We start from the raw sequence: 6,708 nt of genomic DNA, 5'->3' as shown, positions 1-6,708 counted from the left end.
GAAATAACTGTATCATAGTTCCAAGAAAGTTCAGTCAGGTCATCTGGACTTTCTTTTTTTTTGTTTGTTTGTTGTTGAGACGTTTCCTCCTTCATCCAAAGGACTTCATCAGTCCGAGGAGCCACAAACAAACTTAGTCACACAAGCAGCACACTCACATAGTGGACCAACCAGTTTGCTGGTGATAAGTTGCTGGTCCACTATATGAGTGTGCTGCTTGTGGGACTGAGTTTGTTTGCTGCTCCTGGGACTGATGAAATCCTTTGGATCAAGGACAAAATGTCTCAACAAAAAACAAAATAAACTGTCCAGATGATTGGACTCAACTTTGTTGGATTTTTAATTGAGCATGAGCTTTGATGTATCATAGTCAAACAATTGTCTTCATGCTATGGAATGATTTCACAGGCATTTACGCTCAGTTCTGTCTTGAACTTCGACACAGTAGGTGATCCTGATATTCAGTTTGCAGTCGTCAATGTCTAAAATGCTCGTTTCACTCCTCTAATCTCAGCTGTTCTGATGTTTGTGGCTATAGGTGAATTGGTTGCAAGTTTTCAAAGTTACATTTTACAGACATTTTAGTTGTGTGTGTGTGTGTGTGGGATGCTTGTGGAGTGTGTAGAGAATTCCCCTCTGCAGACCTGAAAGGCAACAAGCTCTAGAGGAACCTCATTGTTGAGTCAAAAGGCTCCCATTCATCACGTTGTCTGGGTCATCTCAGAGGATCTGTGGCTATAATGGATAAATAACACAGTGCATTTATACACAATGATATAACTGCAGTCTGTTCATGAGTGGGGTGGATTTAGAGGTCAAACCATTTTAGAAATATAGCAACCACTGGGACCAGTTACGGCTGTTTTTGTGCCTGTTATCGACTCTCTAGGAAATAATCAGATATTTAAGATTAGCAGGTGGGCATGAGGGTTTAAAGATGAGTTATCTGCATCTTGTTTGTGTTTTTGACATTACTTATTTAGAAATCTGTTTAAGATCATCTGAACTATCTTTAGAAATAATCTTTCTTACGTGTTACTGCCATCTATTAGGCTGTAGCAGATTGTTTCAGACCAGTTCATGGTCCTTGCAAGCCTTACAGGATTTTCTTCAAGTCAGTCACCCAGTAGCTGTAAAACATAATCTGCTAGACTTCTGTCAAATGATACAGCCTAAAATACCTCAAATAAAAACAGTTTAACGCAGGGGTCTGCAACCTTTGCGTTATGTTTTTTGCACATCGTTATCAAACGTGTGTTGATTTTGAATTTAGAGGAGTTTGGAGTTACAAGTCGGGACGATTTGGATGATTCGGCACATCTATGAGCTCAATTTAAACTTTCAGTTTTCCGTTATAGTGTCTTTATTAGACATTTACATGATTACGTTTTAAAATATAGTTTCTACTGTATGATTTTTTTTGTTTGTTGAGAAATCAATAATCAATGACACATCCTTAAGCTTCAGTGATTAATGCGGATTGAATCCCACTCGGTGACTGTATTTTAAAATGCTCGTATCATTTAAATAATAAAAAAAGAAGACATTTGACAGTTGTGGCACATTCTTATTCATACAGGAGACATTATAGGAACACTGGAATTTTGGAAATGGGTCTCATTTAAAACCCTTTCAACAGACGGAGTGGGTTTCAGACAGAATCGTGAATGAGCCCACTGAAGCCACAAGCTCATGAAAAACAACAGAAAGCTAATTCTGCAACAACCTTCCTCCATGGATAAATTTATCTCTTTTAAATCACTCTGAAGTCTGGGCCAGAAATAATATTTTCTCGTCACTTCATCACTTAAACTGGTTTTTAACCCCCACCTCTCTTTTCCATTTGTATTAGCGAGTGTAAAAATAGCTCTGAGGTTACAGGGGGCTGCCTGTTCATGACCATCCCTCACCACCCAGAGTGATGCTGGGAAAGCAGCAGGGAGGGCTAAAGCTCTGTTCCTGCACCACCTCTTCCGTTTATCCTCCTCCCATCGAGTCTGGATTTTCTGATTGATCTCTAAAACCTTCGCTAGCTTCGGTTACAGCAGCCAGTAGCTTCGCAAGACGGTTCTCAGATTTCACATCCCATAATTCTCTCTGATAGCTTTAACTTTTAGAAGGTGCCAACGCCAGTTTCGGTAATTCCTCACACACGGCCCGGGACCTGCATTCTGTTATGAATTATGACACGGAATAGATTGTTTTTTAGGTTTACAGCATAGCTCCATGAAAGAGAACAGCTCGCCCATCAATTCAGTGGACAAGCAAAAGAAATGTAAGAAAAAGTAAATAAAACAGGCAGGTTTTATGTTTTCATGTCGGCCATGACGAGTGTGATTTTCACATATCTGCGCAACAAAAGTCCAAAGTCTTTGGATAGAATTAGAAATTTAAGGACTTTTCAAACACGATAAAATGGATTTGTCTTCTTAAAAAGATGGCATTTAGTTAAACGGTAGGTCACGTTTGCATTAAAGTGACTTCTTTTTTAAATTGCTGTCATTTTTGCATTGTATTGTTATTTAAATAAAACCCTGCATTAATTTGTGGGTGAAACAGCAACAACAGCTGTAGCACTTCTTGTGCACTTCCTGCAGAAAAATCACAATATTTCTAGAAGAAGTGACAGTTTTCTTTCTTCACTCCATCACTGAGTGACACCTATTATGCCAGCTACTGACACAAGTCTAAAATAATTAAATTTAAAAAACCAAGCCAGTTTTTACCCAGGCAACTCCCGGCACATTCGGTGCCCAGAGCCAGGCCAGCGGGAGAACCGGAACTGCTCAAAAGGGCCAAGACACAAAAGGGCCAGCTGCTTGCTGCAGAGCGATGGCGTCTGAGGATAGGGCTGATTAAATCCACTGGATACATGCAAAACAGATTCGTTCACATATTTAGAATTAAAATATTAAATTACTTTTATATTCAAGTGGCCTGTAAAACGTATAGTCTCTAGTTGAAGTCTCATGTTAAAGCTATCATGTGTCCCGTCATTGCTGTTTGTTTTCCACTCAGTGCTTCAAGCAGAAAGCTTTGACATGAACATAACTATTGAAAACAGCTTTAGCTCAACATGGAGCTCAACTTGAGCTTAAACCAGAGTCCTACGATTGTGGCGCCAGCAGTGGAGTACAAACACATCCCAAAGGCTAATAATTATTTAATTTCCCTTTGGGATTAATAAAGTATTTTTGAATTGAACTGAATTTAATAAACTCTGAAGGGCTTTATTGTTAAGTTTAACCTTTTTATAGTTAAAGTTTATTTTTTTAAAGTGCCATGCAGGGTTATTTAATGTAGTTTTTACGTTACTGAAAAAAGTAATTAGTGACACTGAAAGAGATTATTTATTTTAATGTTTGGCTGGATGGTCATTTGTGTATTATGGGACATTTTGTTCTACTTTACTTTATATTTAACAGTAAATTTTAACATATAGAGAACAGAAACCACAAGATGCTAATGAATCTCTGCATTTACAAAAAAAAATGCATATTAATTTATGTTCGTTTCTATTCTATGAAAGAAACGCCGTTTTATTCATGATGAGAACAACACATTTCCTGCAGATCTCTTTTTTAAAGTCCAAATAAGAAATTAATTTCTGTCAAATTGTCTGCTAAAAACACATGTTTCCAAAAGTTTAAAGTGGCAAAACATATAATAAACATGCAAATTACATTTATTCCTGCAGTGAATTATTTTCTACAAGAAGTAAAACTAAATCTGCTATACTGGACAGTAGGAAATTTCTCGGGTAACTTGATAACAAAATGTAAAAATCAAAAGAGTAAATAAATAATCAGCCCCATGTTTGAAACAGCAAGTTATGATTTGAATTAAAAGTCAAAACTTGGGTGATCAAGCAAGCAATGGCAATTAATCACCACTTGAATCAGAATGTAAATTTATCCTTTCTTGTTTCCATTATTATCTCCTCCAAAAAAAATTCAATACAATAAAATAAAATAAAAAACCCAGTTTCTAGAGCAAGGATATTCAACTGGCGGCCCGGGGGCCAAATCAGGCCCACGGTTGAACTCAGTTTGGCCCACCAATGGGTTAATTTTAAAATAAAACTAGATTTTAAACCATAAAACAAACTTACTTAATGACAATAACTGCAGGATGACTGGCCCCTGAGCTCTTGGCTCTCAGCAACTGTGCCATTTGCTCTAGAAGCTTTTCCTGATGTTGACATTGGTGTGATGTCTGAAATTCAGAGTAAATAAAGTGGTCTGAAAATCTCTGAGCTGGAAGTATTGATGTCTAAAGCACTTCAGCATTATCTCTGTCTAACACACACACACACACACACACACACACTGCACCTCCCCTTCCTGGTGGAGCGCAGGATGTGCGGCTAAGGAACTAAGCAGTTTCTCTCCTCCCTGCTGTCGTCAGGAATGCTTTACGAGCCACGTTAATATCGGCATTCCCCTGATTCAATCAAGCGACTCGCTGCTTTGTGAAGTCGTCACACTTCATGCAGTCTCGTGTTCTGGAGTCGTGCGCTTCATCCCGGCATTAGGGAAGTGGCCTATAGAGAAAGCATGTGAGGCTGGCACGCCACTGCCTATAAATAGCCATCACCAAGCAGCAGAAACACTTTGCAGAAATTTGTTTTCGGACACTTGAAACTGTAAGTCCTCCCTGAATTTGCACGGATCCAGAGCTGCAGGGCAAAGATGAGAGGAAAAATGCTGAGATCGTGGAGGAGGAGAAGGAGGAAGTGGATATCAGGATATCAAAAGAGGAAGAAAAACACAGTGACCTCACTGATAGCATCTCCTGCAAACTGTGTCACTTTACTGAGGGAGAAGAAAGCTGCAGGGAACACTGGAAACATGCATCAAAACAGCAACGAGGAACATGTTCTGAAGAGAAGATGGTGAAGAAGTAAAGAGCAAACAGAGGAGCAGGAAGTACTTGTTCTGGACTTACCTGCTCATGGGTTGGTGGGATGGAGAAGTAGGGAGAGTCAAAGGGTCCTGGGGTGGTTTGAGTGGTGAGGGGGGTCTTGGTTTGAGCTTGAAGCAAGGCTGAAGGGTGGTCCAGGAGAGGGGTGGAAGGATGGAATGACAGGGAGACGGGGAGGCTGAAAAGGGGGGAGAAGTAACCCCGCTTGCCCTCTCCCTTCCTTCCTGTTTGTCTCTCTTTTCCTCCTACAATAAACACTCGCTCTCTGACCCACTCGCTCGGAGGCAGACACTGAAACCAGAGTCACAACAGGCAGAGAAAGACTTTACATTTACAAGCTCTGCCAAGGGGGTGGGGGGTAGGATGGAGTGGGCTCCCCTCCCACCCTCCTTCAGGCAGCCAATGGATGGTGGCTGAGATGTGACCCATCAGCCAATAAAAGCCCTGCCAGCCGGTATTTCACCCCAGCCAATAAGTGCAGTAGCTCATATCCAGTTGGAATAATTACAGAATAGAAGGAGTCATGAAAAGCTTCCCCTCTGAAGGACACAGAGAGCCACACTGCTGCCAGCCACTGATTTAAGGTAGTCTGCACCAGTAAACCCAGTAAAATGTTACTACAACCTCACATTCAGAAGCTGAAGTCAGAGACAGTTTGATGACTGTGTTAACCACGACCCAAAAGCAGGACTGATGAGGCAAAAGACAAAAATAAACATACAAACAAATTATTCAAAGCAAATAAAAACCAGGTAAAACAAAAAATGAAGTTCAGAACAGAAACCAGGACCCACACAAAGTTGAGGATCTTCCACTGAACAAAGGAAACCAGCCAAGACAAAATGACCAGTGTGCTGATTTGTAACTAAAGGTGGTATCTCACTGAGCTGAGATCGTTGAAAGACTAGTTGGTGAAAAACATCTCTCCATTTTGAGGAAAATAAAATGCTAGAAAATGTTCAGCTTTAGTCATGTGTTTGCAAGAAGAGCTCCCGAGCAGGTGTCAAAATGCAGCTCCAGAGCTCTTAAAGCAAGTTGGAGATGGTCTGATGGCTTTTTGAGGATTTTTTTCAAGAAAAGCTGTTGCACAATTTGTTTAAAGCATGTTCCTAACTTAAGCAACAAGATTGCACGCCTTTGAGACCAACACAGAGAGGTTGAGATCCCTGTGAAAGTTGCAAGAATCTGGAGACTCCCACATGAATACTCTTCACCTACTCACAGCTCAGATACCACCTTAAACAAATTGGGCCCAATTCCATTTTGCCATACCCATACTCCTATACAAACTGGTTCTAATTCAAAGTCTAAAACGTAGTTAATGAAACGTTTTACTGTCAAATGGGACACCCCTAAAAAAGTTAGCGCCATCAGACTATCATGCTGCTTTATTCACTCATACCCATCTACTCACTGCAGACTCATGTTCGGGCTGAAGTTTAAAACACCGTGTTGTTGTACATTATAGTGGTTAGCATTAGGGACCACGAGATAACGTGCAGTCTGAGAGTAAAGTGCTCTGCTAGGAAAATATTTAACAACAAAATCTGTCATTTAAGATGGAGCTAGGTTGTTGAGAGCTTTGTAGGTTAGAAGTAAGATTTTGAATTAAATTCTGGATTTGACAGGGAGCCAGTGGAGAGAAGCTAAAACTGGAGAGATATGATCTCTCCTACTAACTCCAGTTAAGACACTGGCAGCAGCATTTTGGATCAACTGAAGACTTTTTAAAGAAGTATTTGGACACACAGATAAAAAAAACATTGTAATAGTTCAGACTAGATG

At 40.1% G+C, this 6,708-nt stretch overlaps 1 protein-coding gene across 1 annotated transcript in view; it reads right to left on the bottom strand.

The window, feature by feature from the left end:
* LOC119419011 (poly(rC)-binding protein 3) overlaps positions 1-5,252 on the bottom strand; it is a gene marked incomplete in the record, with an annotated part of 64,048 nt that extends 58,796 nt beyond the window's left edge. The window contains 1 exon segment of the mRNA XM_037686306.1: positions 4,948-5,252.
* Positions 5,253-6,708: the final 1,456 nt, after the last annotated feature.

The sequence above is a fragment of the Nematolebias whitei genome, chromosome 13, assembly GCF_014905685.2.
Source record: "Nematolebias whitei isolate Nwh7 chromosome 13, NemWhi1, whole genome shotgun sequence".
Taxonomy (NCBI): Eukaryota; Metazoa; Chordata; class Actinopteri; order Cyprinodontiformes; family Rivulidae; genus Nematolebias; species Nematolebias whitei.
Note: the sequence above shows the minus strand (reverse complement) of the source record. Positions and strands in the feature narration are given on the sequence as shown.